Below are 26,052 nucleotides of genomic sequence, written 5' to 3'. Positions count from 1 at the left end.
ACATAGGCATCAGAAAGGGGCAAAAGAGTACCCCCCTCCTAGTCTTTAGCTGTAAGTTATATAGTCACTCACAGTCTGTTAAAAAGAAAGAAATGTCTTAGAATTTAGAATGGCACCAGATAATTCATCCCTGGCCATAAAACGATTGACTTGAATCTTGTAGAAGGGCAGATTACCAACAAATAGTTTCATTTACATAGATTAGGGGAACAATACCTGAGTAAGTAGGTTGTGCCATTTGGCGGAACGTACAGAGTCTGGGGTAAATTAACATAGTTTTATGATAAACATTTCCATAAAAAATATATTGGTTAACTCAAGGTTTGAGAATAGTTAGCTTCAGGTGAAACCAGGTGTCATGGCAACACAACATTTTAAGAGAAACCTCCTTTTAAATTTGTATAGAGAAGGAAAAACATACCGCTGGTTTGCATCCTCCTGCCGTTTAAGAGAGAGAAAAATGTCTGGCACTTACAGCCTATTTCCTCTGTTTGGAGACCCCTGGCCTTCCTGCCTGTTACCCTCTCACTTGTGTTTCCTCCAGCCCAGCGTTTCTCGTGATGCACTCTGCATATAAATTAAATAAGCAGGGTGACAATACACAGCCTTGACGTACTCCTTTTCCTACTTGGAACCAGTCTGTTGTTCCATGTCCAGTTCTAACTGTTGCTTCCTGACCTGCATATAGGTTTCTCAAGAGGCAGATCAGGTGGTCTGGTATTCCCATCTCTTTAATAATTTTCCACAGTTTATTGTGATCCACACAGTCAAAGGATTTGGCATAGTCAATAAAGCAGAAATAGATGTTTCTTTGGAACTCTCTTGCCTTTTTGATGATCCAGCGGATGTTGGCAATTTGATCTCTGGTTCCTCTGCTTTTTCTAAAACCAGCTTGAACATCTGGAAGTTCACCGTTCATGTATTGCTGAAGCCTGGCTTGGAGAATTTTGAGCATTACTTTACTAGCGTGTGAAATGAGTGCAATTGTGTGGTAGTTTGCACATTCTTTGGCATTGCCTTTCTTTTGGATTGGAATGAAAACTGACCTTTCCCAGTTCTGTGGCCACTGCTGAGTTTTCTGAATTTGCTGGCATATTGAGTGCAGCACTTTCACAGCATCATATTTTAGAAATTGAAATAGCTCAACTTGAATTCCATCACCTCCACCAGCTTTGCTCTTAGTGATGCTTCCTAAGGCCCACTTAACTTTGCATTCCAGGATGTCTGGCTCTAGGTGAGTGATCACACCATCGTGATTATCTGGGTCATGAAGATCTTTTTTGTACAGCTCTTCTGTGTATTCTTGGCACATCTTCTTAATATCTTCTGCTTCTGTTAAGTCCCTACCGTTTCTGTCCTTTATTGATCCCATCTGGGCATGAAATGCTCCCTTGGTATCTCTAACTTTCTTGAAGACATCTCTAGTCATTCTCATTCTATTGTTTTCCTCTATTTCTTTGCATTGATCACTGAGGAAGACTTTCTTATTTCTCCTTGCTATTCTTTGGAACTCTGCATTCAAATATGTATCTTTCCTTTACTCCTTTGCTTTTCACTTCCCTTCTTTTCACAGCTATTTGTAAGGCCTCCTCAGATAGCCATTTTCCTTTTTTGCATTTATTTTTCTTGGGGATGGTCTTGATTCCTGTCTCCTGTACAATGTCACTAACTTCCGTCCATAGTTCATCAGGCACTCTGTCTGTCAGATCTAGTCCCTTAAATCTATTTCTCACTTCCACTGTATAATCATAAGGGATTTTATTTAGATCTTACCTGAATGGTTTAGTGGTTTTCTCCACTTTCTTCAATTGCTGTCTGAATTTGGCAAATACAGTATATTATACAGTATATTAATGCATGTATATGGAATTTAGAAAGATGGTAATGATGACTGCATATGCAAGACAGAAAAAAGAGGCACAGAAGAAAAGAACAAACTTTTGGACTCTGTTGGAGAAGGCAAGGGTGGGATAATTTGAGAAAATAGCATTGACACATGTATATTATCATATGTGAAACTGATCACCAGTCCAGGTTCCATGCATGAGACAGGGTGCTCAGGGCCGATGCACTGGGATGACCCTGAAAGATGGAATGGGGAGGGAGGTGGGTTCAGGATGGGAAACACATGTACACCCATGGTTGATTCATGTAAATGTATGGCAAAAACCACCACAATATTGTAAAGCAATTAGCCTCTAATTAAAATAAATAAATTTTTTAAAAGGAAAACCTAATAAAATATTAAGAAATGCCTAAAAAGAAAAAGAAAAAAAAAAAAAAAAGAAGTAAAAGTACTTCTATGGTGGTCCAGATGTTAAGAATCTGCCTGCCAATTCAGAGGACACAAGTTCGTTCTCTGGTCTGGGATGACTCCACATGCTGAAGAGCAACTAAACCCCTGCTCAGCAGCTTCTGAACCTACCCTCTCCGGGGCCCACATACAGCAAATACTGAGCCCACACCTTGCAGTACTGAAACCACATGACCTTAGTCCCATGCTCTGCAAAAACAGAAGCCCCCACAATGAGGGGCCCACGGACTCCACTAGAGAGTTGCCCCTACTCGACACAACAGAGAAAAATCTATGTGCAGCAATGAAGACCCAGTGCAGCCAAAAAATAAATCAATGAATAAAATAAAAAGTATATGTTAAAAATAAGTAAAAACTATTGGCATATTATGCTGGTGTAATCACTATTTCATTAAGAACCACATGCTATGAACGACATACATCCAATGTCATTAAAATTTGGGATCTTTTTTCCTTATAATTACTAAGAATAATACCATAATTTGTTTAAAGGAAGACCATTTTTTTTTGTGTGTGTGTGTTATACAACTTTAGGTTATTATAGATTTACTTTATTGAATAGATATATACTTGTCTCCTGATTCACTGATCGTCCTGTTAAACATCTATCATATTAAGTTTATACATAACCATTGCAATAGAGTTTACAACAAGGCTAATTCCTATAACAATATCTGTATATCTGTGCATAAATATACATGAATTGGTAGATCTTCAAACAGAGATATTTATAAATAAGCATGCTAACTGTATGTATAAGAGGAAAAATTATATAGTGTTTTTGCATATATAAGTTTATGAATTTTTCTAATTTGAGCTTTATGGAATTTTCCAGGCAAAAGTACTAGAGTGGGTTGCCATTTCATTTCCCTACCTGGGGATCGAGCCTGGGTCTCCCACATTGCAGGCAGATGCTTTACCCTCTGAGCCACCAGGGAAGCCCATCTTGAAGTTTATCAGTCTAAAATAACTTAGCCACTCAGTCGAGTCCAATTATTTTGCAATTCCAGGCTCTTCTGTCCATGGAATTCTTAGGCAACAATATTAGAATAAGTAGCCTTTCCCTTCTCCAGATGATCTTTTCAACCCAGGGTTCAAAGCCATATCTCTTGCATTACAGGCAGATTCTTTACTGTCTGAGTTACCAGGGAAGCCCCGAAGTAGGACATATTTTCAGATCTTTAGTTAATAAAACCATTATGTGCCTATGGTGATCCATTAGGCTTCAAGGAACATATCAAGCAGCCTATTGCAAAAAATATTTAACATTGAGTTATTCTACCTTCTCTCAGTTGGCTTTATATATTTGGATTTTTCCCCCCCTCTCAATAAAAATCAAGAATGCTGAGACTATTAAACAAATCCAGTTCACTTTGTCCTATACATTAAAATATGATTGCTCACTGTGATTTCCATTTATATTTTAGGGGAGAATTTTTAGCATAGTCATTGCTATCATTAGAGGCTTTTTTAAAAAATCTGATGAGATGTTAATATTGTGAGTGGCCTAGTTGCTAAAGTATCTTTGTTATATGAATACAGAGACTCCTTGTTTGCAAGATTATGCTTTTCCTATGCCACTTAATGGAAGGATATAGGAGAAAAGGAGAGGGGGAGAGATATTTAATTAGTAGGATGACAATAAACTAAGAAAAATGATGAAAAATTATTTCTGCTACTAATACAAACTTATTACCAGCATGTATATTTTATTCATTTGGTGAATTATATTTATTCTGGACATTTTCCTATTGGAGTTACTCAAAGTCTAATTTTTTAATATTATTGCTTTTATCTAATTTTCCTTTTTAAGATTTGGGCAATTATGCCATAATAGCATCAAAATTGCATGTAGTGTTAGTTTTAGCATTTTAAATCTTAGAATATTAATTTAGATACCTTTGAAAAATCTAGTCAAAATAATGTGAAAGTAACTGACAAACACAGTAAAAAATACAAGGTTGTGTGATAGAATGGAGACTTTTATCAAAAGTTTTAAAATCTTATAATAGTAAAATTTATTTCAGAGGTTAACATGAAGATATTCTTACATAATACTATTCTGTGAGAAAAATCATGCTCAAATATCACTAATAAATGTCCATAATGGAAATATCATCACCACTTTTGCATTCATGCACCCTGAGAGGAAATAATATAAATAAGAACCTACACTGCATACAGAAGCACCCGCACAATATCTAATTCTTATTAATCAATATACCAATTATTACAAAGTGGCTATTCCTTGCAGACCCAAATTATGTGTGTAATATATGTGAAAATAACATTATTATTCATTAAGGCTTGGATGTAAGTTTCTAGAGACAGGTATATTAAAGTAGTAACTATCACCATAGTCACAATTCATATTACATATACACCTGTAACTTCATCCCAAAGTCATGGTGCTCAGCATGGTGGGCACTTTTGAATGTCACTAGAGGTCTAAAAATCAATATACAGAATATAATTTTTTTTTAAATAGTGGCATTTTAACTATTGATTAAACTCTAAATTCCTCAAGTTTTTGTGGGACAAGTCTGTTGACTAAAGTCAATAGATACTGAAGTATCTATTCTGGAAAAGGCAAGGATAAGAAATAATTATATGGGAATAAATGAGAACAACTAAGTTTTATGTATACTTTGTTAAGAAATAGAGGAAATGTTGGAGACATTCTCATTTTACAAAGAGGTGATTATTTTCAATTTTGGCAGTGGAATATTATTTTTCAATGATTTTTTTCAACATTTATATATATATATTTCAAACATAAATGTATAAATAATATATACACACTTCACATAAATTATATATATTATACATAATATCACACAAAAGCATATAGGTGTGTATTGTATATACATGTATATATATATATGTGTGTGTGTATATATACAGACACGCTTTCTTTTCTTTTTTCTTTCTTTTATTCTTTTTAAAAATATATTTATAATATATTTTTTATATTTTATATTTATTTATTTATTTATATTTATATTTATTTATTTATTATTATTTATATTTTTTATTTATTGGTTTTTTTTTTTTTGTCTTATGCTTATATGGATAATGCTTTATAATCATTATCACTTTTCTTTCTTTTTTTTTTTCCCTTTTGGTCATTATTGCTTTAAAGGAGAGCATCCTAAGTTAATAGGAACCAAAAAATAGTGATGGGCAGAGGGGATAGCCAGAGGGGACAAACCTTAAGGCATTGTAAGTGACCTTATTTCTGCTTATCTGAGCTAAGAATGGTGCTGATAGTGAAGTTTCATGAGACTTTTGCCATACATGGATGCACCAAAATTAAAAGATATGGGGAAAAGGGACCCCCCTGATGTTATCCTTAGTGAGGACCGTGAGAGCCTCCAGCCTGCCTGGCAGAACACCCCCTTTCATCCTTGGTAGGGGAGAGCACAAGCTTTAGAAGAGATCCACTCCTTGCCCAGGCCCACTGGTTCTGGCTTTCTATGCAAACGGTTTGTTTGATTGCTAGGGCGGGTAGGCATTTTTGTTTTTCTCAAAAATGTAAGCAGTGTAAGCTTTGAGGGCTGCGATTTGGGAGGCATACCTGAGTTCCCTAGACTAACCAGGAAAGTTTTGGGGGTCTTGGACAATGGTCATCCAATGAATCTAGCCCACTGTCCACTGCTTTGTGTGCATTCTTTTTTCTCTCTCTATATAAGAAAGAAAAAACTTAAAAAAAAAAAAAAAGTAGATAGCGCTGAGTTTAGCTCATGGACTTGGTTAGGTTGGCTGGGGTACAGGTCCCCAAACTACCTCTTGCAGTAGTCAGGGTGAGTGGGATTTAGTGAAGCGGTACTTTAGGTTTGGGGTGGAACTGGAGAAATGGGGCAAGACCAACAGCCTGTCATACCTTCTCCCTTCCCGGTCTGAGATCTCACATTCCATCTGTCACATGATTGTCAAGGAGATGCTCTGCGTACCAGGGAACTCACTTGGCAATCAAAGCATCATGGTTTGAGGGTGGGGTGCTCGGGCTGGGAGAGTGGAGTGCCATTCCAGAAGAGCCACACAAATGCCTTAAAATGAGCCCATTTCTACCCCTGCTGATGAGTGACTTGAGAGTTCTTGGTTTTCTCTTCTTGTCTTTCTTCCCTCTCCTCTGTCCTTCCATGGGTGGGGAAACGGTGTTTTGGGTCGAGCTTGGTTTCCAAAGCACCTGGCCTCTTCATATTCTCAAGTGGCAGTTTCCTTTAGAATGCAAAGTGGAACATCTTTTCAATATCTTTTCTATATATTCTATAAAGCTTTACATGTGTGAGGGTGTGGGATGTTGTTTATAAAACACCTTAGAACCTTTTTCCTTGATATCAGAAAGCAAAAAAAAAAAAAAAAAAAAAATCAAACCACAATTGAGATTTGCCTTTCAAACCCTCAGGTGTTACCTCTAACTAGGTGGCCCTGGTCACCATCAGAGTACTGGAACCAAGGAGACCTTGTTCCTTTTGTGAGTTTATTCCAGACTGTTGGAGTGGAAATGAGCTTGTTCCTACTGGAGTTTAATCCCATTGCTTTTGACTCCAGAAAGACCCCAGTGCCTTTCAACAATGGCCAGGGTTTTCTGTATTTTCCCGCCAGTCTTTCCCAAAGGAAACTCATTCCAAATACTTTTTCCACTGAGGTCTTTAAAGGAAAATGGAATTCTGGTTCATACTGTGGTCTCCTGCAACCTCAGGTCTTTAATGCAATCACTTTCAAATTTAAAAGATCCAGGTGGAAATATTTTAACTATGCTGGTAATAATTCTACAGAATACCTGAATTCTTAACACTGTTGTGTTTCAGTATAAGTGGTGACTTTTTCTTTTTATGTCTTTGATCTGGTTTTGTTCCTGTAATACAGCCACCCGATTTTGTGGGGGGGGGGGGGAATAATAATGTGGTTTTTGTACAAAAAAAATATATATATATATATATTTATAATACTAGCTATATCCCAATTAATAAGGATAGAAAAATTATATTCAGGATATAAAAATATAGTGACTATAAATATGGAGATTGATAAGCAAATTCAACCATAACAGAGATAACGCCTAATAGATTGTGAAGATAGAACAAATATAGGTAAATATGTAATATGTCATAAATATACCCTTAGCACTTTTTCATAATTTTTACACATTAAAATTCACCATATTGCTAACATGTTACTACGTAACATCTTAAAGACACACTATAATTTGTTATGATTGCTATGTATAATATGTCTCTTAGTCCAAATACTCCTTTTCATATCTAGATATTTCTCTTAGTCTCACATTTTGGAAGTCAATGTAATGAACTTCTGTCTTGACCAATATCACAAAGTTGCTTTGAGCTAATATGAAAAACATTAACAAGGTCTCGTTTGGATGACACAACCTGAGGAAGAGGTGCGACCGACCCCTAGTGGGTGAAGGCCAAACGTGCTGCTAAACATCCTGTAATGCACAGAGCACCTTCCCATAACAGTTATTTGACCCAAAATGTTAACATTGGAAGTTTGGGAAACTCCAACTTAAGCAAATTGTGGTCAGTCCCTACGTCTAGAGAATCATTTAAGAGTTTTAAAAGAAGTAACCCCAATTCCAATGACCTAGGCATTATTTTGTATTTCAAAATCATCATCAATAAATAAATAGATAAAACCTTTCAAAGTCTCCACCTAGGTGATGATATTTTCCATTGATTTTTAAACTAATTAAATTTTTGTATCTAATAATACTTCAATAATTACATTGGAATCAGTTCTTTAGATCAGGACCTTGAGAGTCCCTTGGACTGCAAGAAGATCAAACCAGTCAATCCTAAAGGAACTCACTTCTGAATATTCATTGAAAGGACTGACGCTGAAGCTGAAACTCCAATACTTTGGCCACCTGATGCAAAAAACTGACATTGGAAAAGACCCTGATGCTGAGAAAAATTGAAGGCAGAAGGAGAAGGGGACCACAGAGGATGAGATTGTTGGATGGCATCACCGACTGGATGAACATGAGTTTGAGCAAGCTCTGGGAGTTGGTGATGGACAGGGAAGCCTAATGTGCTGCAGTCCATGGGATTGCAAAGAGTTGGACATGACTGAGAGACTGAACTGAATTGAATTTGAGAGAGGCATAATAAAATAAATATGGCTTGCCTATGTTCATCAGGACAGGTTTCTACAGAAGCCCAGGGCCTGTGATTTACAATCCACTCTTTCTTGAAAAACATCATGCAAATGGTAGAATAGAACTTGGAGAGATAATCTAGCCCCTCAAACCACTCTAACTTTCAGATTCTAACTATATGTCATATAGACAAAAAATTGATATCCTTATTCTGTTTAACTCAATTGGAATGACTGAGAGCATGCATAAGGTCAAAGTAAACCGAGATCAGTGGCATATTTTTTTCTTAAAATAAAATGTGGGATTAAGGGTGTTGATCAAAATGGCTTCTTGGGATGACTTTAAAGTATTCTGAGTAAACTCAAAAGAAATTGCTCCATTGAAGTCATTGAGAATCATGTTTTATTTGGAATTCAAAGTATTTTCTGTGTCTCATTCTAAGTATTAAATAATTAACTTCTAATCCATTTATTATAACACCAGTCATATTTATAATTTCATTTGAGATCTATTTCTGTGAAGAATTTTACAAAAAAAAAAAATAGCCTTTGATTTATGCACATAAATGAGTCTGTATGTATAACAGGCTATATATATTTGTTATATATATGTCTAATATATATTGATATACATGTTTGTATGTATACATTCACTTAAAATGGCTACAAATGTTTATAAACCTTAACCTACATAAGGAATAAGTGTATAGCTGACACCACCCTTATGGCAGAGAGTGAAGAGGAACTGAAAAGCCTCTTGATGAAAGTGAAAGAGGAGAGTGAAAAAGTTGGCTTAAAGCTTAACATTCAGAAAGCTAAGATCATGGCATCTGGTCCCATCACCTCATGGGAAATAGATGGGGAAACAGTGGAAACAGTGTCAAACTTTATTTTTTGGGCTCCAAAATCACTGCAGATGGTGACTGAAGCCAAGAAATTAAAAGACACTTACTCCTTGGAAGGAAGTTATGACCAACCTAGATAGCATATTAAAAAGCAGAGACATTACTTTGACGACAAAAGTCCGCCTGGTCAAGGCTATGGTTTTTCCAGTGGTCATGTATGGATGTGAGAGTTGGACTGTGAAGAAAGCTGAGCACTGAAAACTTGATGCTTTTGAACTGTGGTGTTGGAGAAGACTCTTGAGAGTCCCCTGGACTGCAAAGAGATCCAACCAGTCCATCCTAAAGGAGATCAGTCCTGGGTGTTCATTGGAAGGACTGATGCTGAAGCTGAAACTCCAATACTTTGGCCACCTCATGTGAAGAGTTGACTCATTGGAAACGACCCTGATGCTGGGAGGGATTGGGGGCAGGAGGAGAAGGGGACGACAGAGGATGAGATGGCTGGATGGCATCACCGACTCGATGGGCAAGAGTTTGTCCATCACCGGGAGTTGGTGATGGACAGGGAGGTCTGGAGTGCTGCGATTCATGGGGTCACAAAGAGTCTGACATGACTGAGCGACTGAACTGAACTGAACTGAACTGAAGTGATGGTGAGCACAGATAGCTATTTATTTCATGAGAAATCATAATATGAATTAGTAGCAAAATAAGTTTTGTGTCAGATATGGAGTTAAATTTTTGTCCATTTGTAACTTTTAACTAAAAATAAAAAGAAAATATAGAAATTATTTTAAGACACTATAAAATATAACTATAAAACCCTAATCTTTATTAAATGAGGGATATTTGTATTCAGTGAGAGCAAATATATGTAATCATTTCACCTGTCTTCAAGGAAGATATAATATTTTGCAGTATGCTGCCAACAAAACTATTTTAATTTGGTAACAAATTTTTATTTGTTACCAAATTAAATTGTTAAAAATTAAAATTTAATTAAATTTTAATTTAATTAAAACTATTTTAATTTAATTTTATTTTATTAAAGACTGAATAAAGTATGCCTTACAAGAAAGTTAGAAGTAAAACACAGTACACAGATGGAGTATTGTTTAATTAGGCTTTAAAACAGTCATCATCAAGAAGACAGCTTTTGAGTTAGATTTTGAAAAATTAGGATGATTTCCATAAGTAAAGGGTAAGGGTGTCAGGATGCAGTTTTACACAATGTATTCTTCTTATAGTCAATTGAATTTAACTTCTGAAAATGTATTTTGTTTTCTATAACTCTCACTTAGAATATGAGCTGATTGTTTATCATAATCTTATCCTACTGTTTGAGGGTAAATTCAGATAAATTGTCTTAGATTCTGCATTTTAATTTTTAGAGTATATGCCATTCCTTTATGTTTGTTGTAAAACAATTATAATTTCTAAAAGAAGATACTTTTGACTTTAGTTTCCCATAACAAAAGTACATATTTTGCACTGTAGTGTTGTTATTAAATTAACTTATTATTAGATTAATTCATATTCTTTGCCTCCTCATGGTCTCTAGACACATGAAAAAGAGTTTATAGTCCCTTTTTGGTTTATTTATGTATGTGACATTCTAAATAAGGGTGGAGTGGCAATTAGAGCTCAGATCATGTAGAAATATGATGTCTAAAGCTAGTGTTGAGAAAGAGTGAGTCTTATTTAAGAGTAGGGAGACAAAATAGGTTGATGCTGTCAGATAAGAGATGGAGTAATAAGACAGATAACTAGACAGAATATGCAAAGGAAGTGTAATGAATGTAAGGTATGCTTGTAAGAATATAAAGAAGGAAAGCAAAACTTATGGATCACTCCCTGTTTTCAGTTTTAAAAGTGAGATTGAAGTTGGTGCTCTTCTGAAAACAGTGAAAGGTTCTGGAAAGAGGCAGGAAAATACTGAGTAATATTTCTGATATATTTGGGGTGAGATATCTCTGGATAGTCAGTAAACATAAATATTAAAGTTCAATGAAAGACATCTGGCTTTGAAATATAGAGGTGCAAATACAGAGGCATCTCAAATCTGATATGTCCAATATGTAATTCTTGATTCTGCTGTCTCCATGCAATGGTACAATATCAGTAGTTGTCCCATCATTTACTCTATAGTTAAAGACTTCATATTGGCAATATATTTGATTTGTCTCTTTTCCTCTCAGCCCACATGGAACTGATTTACAGTTGCCTCAAAATTCAATTATAATGTCAACATACTTTTTATCATTTCCACAATTATAGCACAATCCTAATCTAGTCCTTCGCTCCTTAGAATTCTAGAAATACCTTCTAATGGGTTTCACCTCATCTCCGTTCTGCTTGCCTCCTGTCAAAATAACCTGGTTTATTGCCTCTTTGAACACACTGTTCTAGCTGCATGGTGTTTATCCTTCATACCTTTGCATGGATCATGTGCTCATTTAATCCTGGTCTCACCTCAAAAGACGTCACTTCAGTTAGTATGATGATCTCTAGGTCCATCCAGGTTGCTGCAAATGACATTATTTTATTCTTTTTTAATGGCTGGGTAATATTCCATTGTATATATGTACCACTTCTTCTTTACCCATTTCTCTCTTGATGCACACGTAGCTTACTTCCTTGTCTTGGCTATTGTAAATAGAGCTTCAGTGAACATTGGGTTTCCTGTATCTTTTTGAATTATAGTTTTCTCTGGATATCTGCCCAGGAGTGGAATTGCTGGATCATGTGTTAGTTCTACTTTTAATTTTTAAAGAACACTCATACTGTTGTCCATGGTGGTTGTATATATTTATTAATACATTCTGACCATCCTCTCTAGCACTTATTGTTTGTAGACTTTATGATGATGGCCATTCTCACTGGTGTGAGGTGAACCACAGTCTTGTGGTTTTGATGCATTTCTCAGAATTGGCAATGTTGAACATCTTTCCATGCGTTTACTGACCTTCTGTATGTCTTCTTCAGAGAAATGTCTTTTTAAATCTTCTGCCCATTTTTGATTGTTTTATATATATAGGGAGAGATAGATATACATATATATTTATATCTATCTATCTATAAATATATATATATGTATGTATATATATATATATATAGAGAGAGAGAGAGAGAGAGAAAGAAAGAGAGAGAGAGAGAGAGAGAGAGAATTGCATGAGTTGTCCATATATTTGGGAGATTAATCCCTTATCAGTTGATGGTTTGTGGATATTTTCCTTGTGGGATGCCTTTTCATTTTTGTTTATGGTCTCCTTTGCTATGCAAAGCTTATACATGCAGTAAGTCAGACAGAGGAAGAAAAATATCATATGCTGTCACTTATATGTGGAATCTCAGAAAGTGATACAAATAAACTTATTCACAAAACAGAAACAAACTCACAAGCTTCAAAAACAAATTTATGTTTACCAAAGGGGAAAGATTGGAGTGGAGGGATAAGTTAGAAGTTTGAGATTAACATATACACAAAACTATATATAAAATAATCAACAAGGACAGGGAAATCTTCTCAATATTCTCTAATAACTTACATGGGAAAGACTGAAAAAGAATGGATATATATATAACTCAGTGGTAAAGAATCTGCCTGCCATGCAGTTTCAATCCATGGGTGGGGAAGATTCCCTGGAGAAGGAAATGGCAACACACTCCAGAATTCTTGCCTGGGAAATCCCATGGACAGAAGAGCCTTGTGGGCTATCATCCATGGGGTTGCAAAGAGTCAGATATGACTTAGTGACTAAACAGCAAATAACTGAATCACCTTGCTGTATACCTGAAATTAATACAACACTGTAAATCAACTAACTCCAATGTAAAATGAAAAATTAAATTAAAAAACAAGACACCCCTTCAGAATGTGTTTGAATGACTGTTCTTTGTAAATTATCCCCCACTCAAATCACTTTTTATTTACTGTCTGCTTTATTTTATACTTATTTAAACTTTTATTCACCATCTATCTATATCATTAGTATTTAAGTGCCATTAAAGAAAGAGATTTTTCCTCCTTCATCTGTATCTCCCAAATTTAAAACACTGCCTTGCCATAAATATTTGGGATTATTTGTTTTGTGAGTGAATGCAGTATGCAAGAGTTTTGGAAATGCAAGTCTTTTAGGTTTGACATGTCTCTGCCTTAAACCTTTACAAACCTTTCTTCTATTGAAAGAAATGTAGGCAAAATATTTAAGTATAAAGGAAGGCAAAGCATAATAGCATTCTCTGCTTATTTCTGCTGATGACCGTACACATTTGTCTGTGGAAAGCCTGCTTCTCCTAACTTAGCAGACATGTTTTATCTGTTGCCCTTATGTTTGTTTTAAGGGTTTTTAAAGAGTACAACCAGACTGCTGATTTCCAAAGGGTTTTATTTCTGCATGAGTAATGTAGGACTTTTATATTTGGAAGCACAAACTCTCCTAATTATATACAACCTACTGTTCTAAACTTTGCATGCCACTTTGCAGTTTAGTTCTGTGAGACTTGCTTGCTACCAATTTTGATGTCAGAAATTTGACATTCAGATTGCTTTTGTAAAGTAACAGATTTAGTACTGAATGAAATTTAGCATCTGATTTCTGGGCTTCTTCTTCAATAATTAATCTTTTTTTTTTTTTCTTAACCTATGTGCAACGATCAGCCTACAATGTCATGATAATAAGTCAAATACTCATCTTAATTTATAAATTTAGAGAAAATATCTTTAACCCTCAGTAAACTAATTTTGCTGACATTTTTTCCTTCAAATAATGAAAGACTAGAATACTTTAATAATTCACTAAATAAATATCTACACATTAATTTGTATTTATTAGAGATAAGAAAATTTGTAGAGGCAAATTATTAGAAGAGACTATGGAATTCTGATATTAGCCAGGTTCATATTGTGGTTTTGAATTTTAACTAATGAATAATGCTTACCTATTGAATAGCATCAGTTACATTTTGTGATAATGTGTTAGCTCTCAGAAAATAGGTAAATATATACATACATATATGTATGTTTGTTATTTATATAAGTATGTGTGAATATGTATGAGCTTCACCATGAAAGCCCTGGCCATAAATATGTATAAATATTTAATCAACAAAATATTGCCTAAAATTTACAGCAGTTAAAGTAAATAAATTCAAATCCTTCCTGTTCTGCTTTAATTCCTGTTCCTTCTATTCATTAATCCATAAAACAGAGCTTGTGCACTTTATGTTAAATACTGTAAAACCTCTATGGTAAATTATAGTAAGTAAGTGTTAGTCACTCAGTCGTGCCCGACTCTTTGCGACTCCGTGGACTGTAGCCCACCAGGCTCCTGTGTCCATGAGATTTTCTAGGCAAGGATACTGGAGTGGGTTGCCATTTCCTTCTCCAGGGGATCTTCCTGACCCAGGGATAGAACCCCGGTCTCCTGCACTGCAGGCAGATTCTTTACCAATTGAGCTACAAGGAAAGTCCAAACTATAGTAATACCTTCTAATAAGACAAAAATAAAAGAGCATTATTGAAAATTTCCCTTTAGGATGTTGTCTAACATTATTTATACTGCAAGGCAGCTTGAAAAATGGCAAACTCATTAAAGGATTTCATTGTGAATATTTTCCAACCTGTAAAATAAGATTTAAATGACTTTATTTATAGTTTTACTTTGAGCTATTTTTACTTCATTTTAAAAGTAAAAATGGTAGCAGCTGGTAGTATTCCTAAGTGCTAGCCCAACTTTAAAATGGCTACACTCCTTTATGCTTGTTTGATAACATAATTAGATATCACTGTTATATAATGAAAATAGCCTTTGGCTTTTGAAAATTAAAGATGTGAAAGATTTAAATGCACATCCTAAAACATAGGTAAGTAAGACTTCTTTTGCAATATTATTTGTATTATTCTTATTTTCCATTAATCTCATGATTTCCAAGTTAAAACTTTTGTTTTCTGTTCACTGACTGAAAGTTTGTCTTGCAGATATCACTGTCATTTGATTTAAATGCGCTATACAATATTTTTTAATTTCAATAAAATATTTCAGTTTTTTTTTCTTTACAGGGAAGAATGTTGTAATTTGATTATCTCTGATAATTTTATTGCTTGATGCATGTTATTACAATCTTCAAATAGCTCCAAATTTTGTATTAGTTTTTGAGAGAAGTATATCAGAGGATAAATTATACAAGTTTTTACTATAAAAGTTTACAGACATAATTTGATGCTAATTAGTAATTACTTCTAAATGTTCATTTGTGAGTGTGCTCAGTCATGTCCAACTCTTTGTGACCCTATGGACTGTAGCCTGCCAGGCTCTTCTGTCCATGGGATTCTCTAGACAAGAATACTGGAGTGGGTTCCCATGTCTTCCCCCAGGGGATCTTCCTGACCCAGGGATGGAACCCACATCTCTGGTGTCTCCTGCATTGGCAATCAGAATATTTACTTTTATGGGAAAATAAATAAGATGGCGCCAGTCAGACTCTCTCGCACCATGCTCTCGTGCCCTCTCACCCCATGTTCTGTAAGCAATGATTTTGCACAGTTTTGTAACAGCTGAAATCACTTACAGCACTGCACATGGACATTATGAGGTACTCGCTTGGTCACAGGCTACTTTGTATGGTACTCCTGTATGAGCTTCACCATGAAAGCCCTAGCCTCTGCTGCACTGGGGCTTCACCAAGGCAGCATTATGGTTATGTTATGTGAGCTTATGTTCTGGCTATGTTATGACTGCATTATGGTGATGCTATGACTGCTGCTACAGCCGCTGTGTCAGCCAGAAGAGAGGTTGTGTTATGACTGTCGTGCCAGCCAAGAGAGAATAAACATGTCTGCGTTTGCTGTGGCTCCTCAAGTATTCTTCCAGCCTCTTAGCTTATGTCTTGCCTACCATGGGTTCAGCGAACAGTGAGAAAAGTGAGAACAGCAAGATAGTTGGCAACACGAACAAGATCAGGGATAAAACCATTGAGCCAACTTGTTGTTTGTGTTCAGTTGCTAAGCTACGTCCAACTCTTCGCAGACTATGGACTGCAGCACGCCAGGCTTCCCTGTTCTTCGCTATCTCCCTGAATTTGCTCAAACTCATCCACTCAGTGAGTAATGCCATCCAGAAATCTCATCCTCTGTTGCCTGCTTCTTCTCTTGCCCTCAATTTTTCCCATTATCAAGGTCTTTTCAAAAGAGTCTACTCTTCCCATCAGGTGGTGAAAGTATCAGTGCTTCAGCTTCAGCATCTGTCCTTCCAATGAATACTCAAGGTCGATTTCCTTTAGGACAGACTGGTTTGATCTCCTTCCTGTCCAAGGGACTCTCATAAGTCTTTTCCAACACCAGAGTCTGCAAGAATCAACTTGTTGGTACTCTGCCATCTCTACAGTCTAACTCACATCCACACATGACTGCTGGAAAAAACATAGCTTTGCCTACATGGACATTTGCCAGCAAGTAGACATCTCTGCTTTCTAACATGCCGTCTAGGTTTGTCACAGCTTTTCTTCCGACGTGTGCTGCAACCCACGGGGTAGCAAAGAGTTGGACATGACTGAGCGACTGAACTGAACATCTCGAGAGCAAGCGTCTTTTAATTTCATGGTTGCATTCACATCTGCAGTGATTTTGGAGACCAAGAAAACAGAATATGTCACTGTCTCCACGTTTTTCTCATCCATTTGCCATGAAGTGATGGGACTGGATGCCATGATCTTAGTTTTAAGAATGTTGAGTTTTAAGCCAGCTTTTTTACTCTCCTATTTCACCTTCAGTAAGAGGCTAGTTAGTTCCTTTTTGCTGCCTGCCATTAAAGTGATATAATCTACATATCTGAGGTCGTTGATATTTTCCCTGCATTCTTGATTCCAGCTTGAATTTCATCCATCCAAGCATTGCATATGATGTTCAGTTCAGTTCAGTTCAGTCGCTCAGTCGTGCCCAACTCTTTGCAACTCCATGGACTGCAGCACCCCAGGCCACACTGTCCATCCCCAACTCCCAGAGTTTACCCAAACTCATGTCCATCAAGTCAGTGATGCCATCCAACCTTCTCATCCTCTGTCCTCACCTTCTCTTGCCTCCAATCTTTCCCAGCGTCAGGGTCTTTTAAAATGAGTCAACTCTTCCCATCAGGTGGCCAAAGTATTGGCGTTTCAGCTTCAGCATCAGTCCATTCAATGAATATTTGGGACTGATTTCCTTTAGGATGGACTGGTTGGATCTCCTTGCAGTCCAAGGGACTCTCAAGAGTCTTCTCCAACACCACAGTTCAAAAGCATCAATTCTTCAGTGCTCAGCTTTCTTTGTAGTCCAACTTTCATATCCATGCATGACTTCTTGACTAGCATACAGGTTCTGTAGGAGGTAGGTAAGATGGTCTGGTCAAATTGCCAACATGTGTTGGAACATAGAAAATGCAAGAGAATTTCAGAAAAGCATCTACTTCTGCTTCATTGACTATGCTGCAGCCTTTGACTGTGCTGATCACAACAAACTGGAAAGTTCTTAAAGAGATGGTAATACCAGACCACCTTACCTGTCTCCCGAGAAATCTGTATGCAGATCAAGAAGCAACAGTTAGAACCAGACTGGAACGACGGACTGGTTCCAAATTGGGCAATGAATATGTCAAGGCTGTTTATTGTCATCCTGCTTATTCAAATTTTAGGCAGAGTACATCATGCATATTGCTGAGCTGGATGAAACACTAGCCAAAATCAAGATTGCAGAGAGAAATATCAATAACCTGAGATATGCAGATGGCACCGCCTTAATGGCTGTAAGCCAAGAAGAACTAAAGAGCTTCTTGATAAAGGTGAAAGAAGAGAGTGAAAAAGCTGGCTTAACACTCAACATTCAAAAAACTGAGATCATGACATCCAGTCCCATCACTTCATGACAAATAGATGGGAAAATAATGGAAACAGTGACTGACTCTATTTTTTGGGGTGCCAAAATCACTGCAGATGGTGACTGCAGCCATGTAATTTAAAGACAGTTGTTCCTTGGAAGAAAATCTATCACAAACATTGACAACACATTAAAAAGCAGAGACAGTCCTTTGCTAATAAAGATTGGTATCATCAAAGCTATGGTTTTTCCAGTAGTCATGTAAGGATGTGAGAGTTGAACCATAATGAAAACTGAGTGCCAAAGAATTTATGCTTTTTAAAAAAACCAATTAATTTATCTTAATTGGGGGTAATTACTTTACAATATTGTGGTGGTTTTTGCCATACACTAACATGAATGAATGCTTTTGAATTGTGGTATTGAAGGAAACTCTTGAGAGTCCCTGGGACTGCAGAGAGATAAAACCAGTCATTCCTAAAGGAAATTAATCCTGAATATTAATTGGAAGGACTAGTGCTAAAGATGAAAATCCAATAGTTCAGCCAACATATGTGAAGAGCCAACTCATTAGAAAAGCCCCTGATGCTAGGAAAGATTGACATCAGGAGGAGAATGGAATGACAGAGGACAAGATGGTTGCATGGCATCACCTACTCAATGGACATGAGTTTGAGCGAGCTCCAGGAGACAGTGAATGTCAACTGCAAGTTGGCACTTACCAAGAGCATTTCCAATGACTGAACAACAAAGGCATTTTCCATCTGCCTCTATGGAGATTGAACCCCACTCTGCTATAGCTGTTTACATTCAACAACCTCTCAGGGGGTTCAGGGTGGAGTGAGGCGCTCTGTGCTCCAGGGAATCTGATGGGACAGGTCTTTAGTTGGACGTTTTTAGGAATAGATTTTATGATCTCAATCCTTGCATCTCCTCCTATCTTGAGAAGCACTAAATCCCTCCATGGTGACATCAGATCCTACTGACTAACAAAAAACCTTGTGTAAAATGAATACTTCATGGTATTGAACTCCCCCTTCACTAAAACCTTATATATTGACCTTCCTTCACTGCTGCTTTGGAGTAGTCTGTCTGAGTTATCTGAGATGCTACCTTCCAGGTACAGGCCTCATTTTACCCCAAATAAAACTTAACTCACAACTCTCATGTTGTGCATCTTTTTAGTCAACATTATGGCGACCAAAGAAGTGACCCAGAGTGGACTCCCTTCTACTGGATTCCACGAGGAACCAGACCCTTAATACCAGCAGCAGCCATTTGTGCCCATCTGCATCCTCAGGGAGTGCAGATGAATTTGGGTAAGTCTCTACTGGTTCTCAAATCTCCCATATTTGTTGAGATTCTGAGTTTTATTTGGTGGTAGAGTAGGTTACCTACCCCCTCCCAGTAGGACAGATACTGGGGAAAGGCTGAGTGAAGCATCCAGGGCATACACACTCATGGTTTAGACACTGAGTGGGGCTATGTTGAAAGATACTGAGAAATTCCCACCCAGGCAAAATATACTGGGTGGGGGTGCAGGCTGAAAGATGTCAGGGGAATTATCCACCCAGTGGAAAGGTACAAGGTAGGGGAGCTCAATTGGGGAAAAAAATCGAGGAATACTCAGGGCTTGGCTGAAAGATTCCAATGTCACATGGTCTGAATGGTCTTGGCTGAGTGGTTAAGTAAGAGGCTGATTTGACACTTTATCTCAGTCTGACAACTGTTATAGAATTTGTCAAGATAAAAGTGAAGAAAATAGCTTGAGAAAAAGATGGCAGAGGAGTAAGTGGACTTGGAGTACATCTCTCTCCATTGGTACATCAGGAATACACCTTAGACACAGAAGTGCCTGCAGAACACCAGTTGGGAATGGACAGGAGTACCTGACCAGCTGACAAGAATACATAGACCCAGACAAAACTTGGTAGGACAAAGGAAGTTGGGTGAAAAAAGAGGAGTGTTAGTAGGACTGGACCTGCCCCTGGTGGATGGGGGAACTCAAGCAGGAGTCCAATACCCATATTGGGGCAAATGTCTGAGTCAAAGGAGAAACATTTAAGGCTGAGAGTGAAACAGCTGACCGGTGGCGGCCTAAATGGAATGAGAATCAGACAGTCCTTGCCATATGCATACCCTGGACAGGGACACAGGTCCCCTAGAAGGTGCAGTGGCTGGGAGCTGGGGTTTAGGAACTGTGGATTGAGGACTGCTGATGACCACAGAGAGACCGATCAAGGGGATGTGAGGGAAGAGAATGTGGTGGGAAAAGCTTATGGAGGAAATCCAGGTAGCCATGGAAGCAAGACGATACTGCTGAGTCACGGATAGGGGTAAAGCCATCACCAAAGCCTCTCTCTCCGGACATGCCAGCATAGGTAGCTGAGCAATTAGACAGGCTGGCTCATCAAATGCCTGACACGCTGAAGAACAGAGGAGGGCCCCACCCAGGGTGCCCCTTCAAGTGCCTGATGTGCCAGTCCACAGCCAGGGCGGGTCCTCTATGTGCCTGATGCGCTGAACAACAGAGAAGGGCCCCAGGCAAAGGAGTCCTCTAAGTCTGAAGGAGTGGAATTACAGAGAAAGACTGGCCAAAGTAGCCTTCTGATCGCCAAGCTATAAGAGGCTCGAAAAGAGACTCTGATAGGGCCATATATCCTGTGGCAGAGGCAGTCCATGTCTCTGCACACTTGGCACCGCCAGAGTCCCCGAAAGCCAAGAAGTTGCACCACCTTCAAGCTCAACCCTCACTGGGGCAGAGCTGCCACAGACAAAAGGAGTCATGCATGCAGGTATGCAGGATTTCTATGGTTGTGTCCACATCTTTGCCAGCACTGTGAACTGTGATGGCTCTGTGACGACACAGGAGCGGTGGCTGCGCGTCAGCGCAGGAGCGACCAAGAGGAGCTGCCGAAGCCCAAGGTCAGGGGAGGCGGCCGAGAGGAGCTACCCCACGTCCAAGGTAAGGAGCAGCGGCTGTGCTTTGCTGGAGCAGCCGTGAAGAGATAGCCCATGTCCAAGGTAAAAGAAACCCAAGTAAGATGGTAGGTGCTGAGAGAGGGCATCAGAGGGCAGACAGACTGAAACCACACTCACAGACAACTAGCCAATCTGATAACATGGGTCACAGCTTGTCTAACTCAATGAAACTAAGCCATGCCGTGTGGGACCACCCCAGACTTACTGGTCATGGTGGAGAGGTCTGACAGAATGTGGTCCACTGGAGAAGGGAATGGCAAACCACTTCAGTATTCTTGCCTTGAGAACCCCATGAGCAGTATGAATAGGCAAAATGATAGGACACTGAAAGATGAACTCCCCAGGTCAGTAGGTGCCCAATATGCTACTGGAGATCAGTGGAGAATAACTCCAGAAAGAATGAAGGGATGAAGCCAAAGCAAAAACAACACCCAGTTGTGGATGTGACTTGTAATAGAAGCAAGGTCTGATGCTGTAAAGAGCAGTCTTGCATAGGAACCTGGGATGTTAGGTCCGTGAATCAAGGCAAATTGGAAGTGGTCAAACAGGAGATGGCAAGAGTGAACGCCGACATTCTAGGAATCAGTGAACTAAAATGGACAGGAATGGGTGAATTTAACTCAGATGACCATTATATCTACTACTGTGGGCAGGAATCCCTTAGAAGAAATGGAGTAGCCATCATGGTCAACAATAGAATCCGAAATGCAGTACTTGGATGCAATCTCAAAATCGACAGAATGATCTCTGCTCTTTCCAAGGCAAAACATTCAATATCATGGTAATCCAAGTCTATGTCCCAACCAGTAAGGCTGAAGAAGCTGAAGTTGAATGGTTCTATGAAGACCTACAAGACCTTTTAGAAATAACACCCCAAAAAGATGTGCTTTTCATTGTATGGGACTAGAATGCAAAAGTAGGAAGTCAAGAAACACCTGGAGTAAGAGGCAAATTTGGCCTTGAAGTACAGAATGAAGCAGGGCAAAGGCTAATAGAGTTCTGCCAAGAGAACACACTGGTCATAGCAAACACCCTCTTCCAACAATACAAGAGAAAACACATGGACAACACCAGATGGTCAACACCAAAATCAGATTGGTTATATTCTTTGCAGCCAAAGACGGAGAAGCTCTATACAGTCAGCAAAAATAAGACTGGGCGCTGACTGTGGCTCAGATCATGAATTCATTGCCAAATTTGGTCTGAAATTGAAGAAAGTGGGGAAAACCACTAGACCATTCAGGTATGACCTAAATCCAATCCCTTATGGCTATACAGTGGAAGTGAGAAATAGATTTAAGGGACTAGATCTGATAGACAGAGTGCCTGATGAACTATGGATGGAGATTTGTGACACTGTACAGGAGACAGGGGTCAGCACCATCTCCAAGAAAAATAAATGCAAAAAAGCAAAATGGCTGTCTGAGGCGGGCTTGAAAATAGCTGAGAAAAGAAGAGAAGCTAAAAGCAAAGGAGAAAAGGAAAGATACACCCAACTGAATGCAGAGTTCCAAAGAATAACAAGGAGAGATAAGAAAGTCTTCCTCAGCAATCAATGGAAAGAAATAGAGGAAAACAATTGAATATGAAAGACTAGAGATCTCTTCAAGAAAATTAGAGATACCAAGGGAACATTTCATGCAAAGATTGGATTCGATAAAGGACAGAAATAGTATGGACCTAACAGAAGCAGAAGATAGTAAGAAGAGGTGGAAAGAATACACAGAAGAGCTGTACAAAAAAGATCTTCAGGACCCAGATAACCACAATAGTGTGATCACTCACCTAGAGCCAGATATCCTGGAATGTGAAGTTAAGTGGGCCTAGGAAGCATCACTAGGAACAAAGCTAGTGAAGGTGATGGAATTCCAGTTGAGCTATTTCAAATCCTAGAAGATGATGCTGTGAAAGTGCTGCACTCAATATGTCAGCAAATTTGGAAAACTTGGCAGTGGCCACAGGCCTGGAAAAGGAATGAAATATTTTCATTCCAGTCACTAAGAAAGGTAATGCCAAAGAAGGCTCAAACTACTCAACAGATGCACTCATCTCACACACTAGTAAAGTAATGCTCAAAATTCTCCAAGCCAGGCTTCAGCAATACATGAAGAGTGAACTTCTAGATGTTCAAGCTGGATTTACAAAAGGCAGCAGAACCAGAAATCAAATTGCCAACATCTACTGGATCATCGAAAAGGCAAGAGAGTTCCAGAAAAACATGTATTTCTACTTTATTGACTATGCCAAAGCCTTTGACTGTGTGGATCACAATAAACTGTGGAAAATTCTTAAAGAGATGGGAATACCACACCACCTGACCAGCCTCTTGAGAAACCTGTATGCAGGTCAGGAAACGACAGTTAGAACTGGACATGGAAAAACAGACTGGTTCCAAATAGGAAAAGGAGTACATCAAGGATATATATTGTTACTCTGCTTATTTAACTTATATGAAGACTGCATCATGAGAAATGCTGGGCTGGAGGAAGCACAAGCTGGAATCAAGATTGCCAGGAGAAATATCAATAACCTCAGATATGCAGATGACACCACCTTTACAGCAGAAAGTGAAGAAAAGCTAAAGAGCCTCTTGATGAAAATGAAAGAGGAGAGTGAAAAAGTTGGCTTAAAGCTCAACATTCAGAAAACTTAGATCATGGCACCTGGTCCCATTATTTCATGCAAATAGATGGGGAAACAGTGGAAACAGTGGCTGACTTTATTATTTGGGCTCCAAAATCACTGCAGATGGTGATCGCAGCAATGAAATGAAAAGATGCTTACTCCTTGGAAGGAACGTTATAACCAACCTAGACAGCATATTAAAAAGCAGAGATGTTACTTTGTCAACAAAGGCAAGACTATGGTTTATCCAGTAGTCATGTATGGATGTGAGGATTGGACTTTAAAGAAACCCAGGCACAGAAGAATTGATGCTTTTGAACTGTGGTGTTGGAGAAGACTCTTGAGAGTTCCTTGGACTGCAAGGAGATCCAACCAGTCCATCCTAAGGGAGATCTGTCCTGGGTGTTCATTGGAAGGACTGATGCTGAAGCTGAAATTCTGATATTTTGGCCACCTGATGCGAAGAGCTGACTCATTAGAAAAGACCCTCATATTGTTAAAGATTGAAGGCAGGAGGAGAAGTGGACGACAGAGGATGAGATGGTTAGATGTCATCACCAACTCAGTGGACATGAATTTTCTTCAACTCTGGGAGCTGGTGATGGACAGGGAGGCCTGATGTGCTGCAGTTCATGGGGTCACAAAAAGTTGGACACGACTGAGTGACTGAACTGAACTGAACTGAACTGTGGCCTACCAGGCTTCTCTGTCAGAGAGGGGGGTTCTCCAGACAAGAATACTGGAGTGTACTGGCCAACAGTGATAGCCATACCCTTCTGGAGCACTGTATTTCCTGCTGCCCTAGCCGCCAACTCCCCTGAGTACCTGGTGCTGCCAGAACCCCTGCAACCGAAGCAGCTGAACCACCTCCACACCCGAGCCTCACTGAGGCAGACACAAGTCCTCCAGGGCAGCCTCAGGAACAACCTCCAGAGGACGACCCACATGCATAGGTGGAAATAACACCGCAGTTGAAACCCAGGGTCAGTGTGGCTAAGGTAGAAGACCCAAAACCTCCCCACCAGCTATACAAGCTGCGGATTAAATCCACACGATCAACTAGGCAGACTCTGTGTCTATGGAATATATAAAAGGACATTTAGAGCTCCCTCAAAAGAAAATGTACTAGTTCTGGAAGCTGTGCACATGGGGGCAAGGACACACCAGAGTAGGACCAGATTCGAATCTGAGCTGACCCCAAAACAGGTCCAGAGGCCAGCAGTGTTGGAGGGCATCCCAGAGAGGTGAGGTGTATTGTAACGCCCAGTGAGGGAAAGGACTCTGACTCCAGACAAGAATACTGGAGTGTACTAGAATGTACTCAAGAAAAGCAGTTGTTATTCTTATGTTTTGACTTGTTCTATAGATTCTTTTTGATCATACTTTTTTTTCTTTTTCTCTCCACCCCAATTGTAGTTGTTAACTTTCCTGTCATATGAAATCTAATTATGCTTTTGACTTTTTTCTCAGTCATATTTTTTATTATTGATATAAATCTCTGCCTCTATGATGGGTTTTTGCAATTCTGTGGAGTTCTCTCTCCTTCTTCTTCTTCTTCTTTTTTTTTTTTTTTATAATTTTGTCTTCCTTTAATTATCATTGTTTTATTTCTATAACTTTAATTTTTAAATTAATTTTTTCTGCATTTATTCTTTTGCTTGCTTTTCCTACTGTTTTTTTCTTTTCTTTTCTCTAACAGTTAACCTTTCATGTATATAAATCTTTATCTACTTCGATTTTACTTTGCCTACCTATCCTTTCTTTCATTTCTTCCCACTTAACATATTTGTTACTTTTGATTTCATAGCTTTATCCCCTACTGGTCACCTTGTTTTAGTTTTGCTTTCCAGTTTTCCCTTTAGTTTCTTTTGTTCTTAACTGGTAGATATAATTTGTGAATTCCTTTGTTCGTTGTGTCAGTCTACTGTACTGTACTTTATTTTTGTTGGACTCTTTTGATTTTGCTTATGGATGTATATGTATATGTGCATATTCAATTATTTTAATTATTTGCCTGATTTTGTAACTGTCATTTGTCTGGGGTTCAACTTTGGTTTCTCATTTTTGGGTATTTGTTTTAATCTCACTTAATGTCTTAAGAAACCACTTGTAGAATCTTTGTTCTTGACCAGAGATCAAGCCCTGAACCTTTGGAGTGGGAGCATGACCCCAAGACCCTAAACTACCAGAGAACTAACCCTAGGGAGTATCAAACCATGAGAACTCACACAGTGGAAACCACTTGAATAAAAGATCCCGCATCATCCAACCACCAGTAGCACCCTGTGCAGGACACTTCATCGAAACCACACACACAC

The sequence above is a fragment of the Dama dama genome, chromosome 30 (assembly GCF_033118175.1).
Source record: "Dama dama isolate Ldn47 chromosome 30, ASM3311817v1, whole genome shotgun sequence".
NCBI lineage: Eukaryota > Metazoa > Chordata > Mammalia > Artiodactyla > Cervidae > Dama > Dama dama.
The sequence above is the reverse complement of the archived record's forward strand: the minus strand, read 5'-3'. Positions refer to the sequence as shown.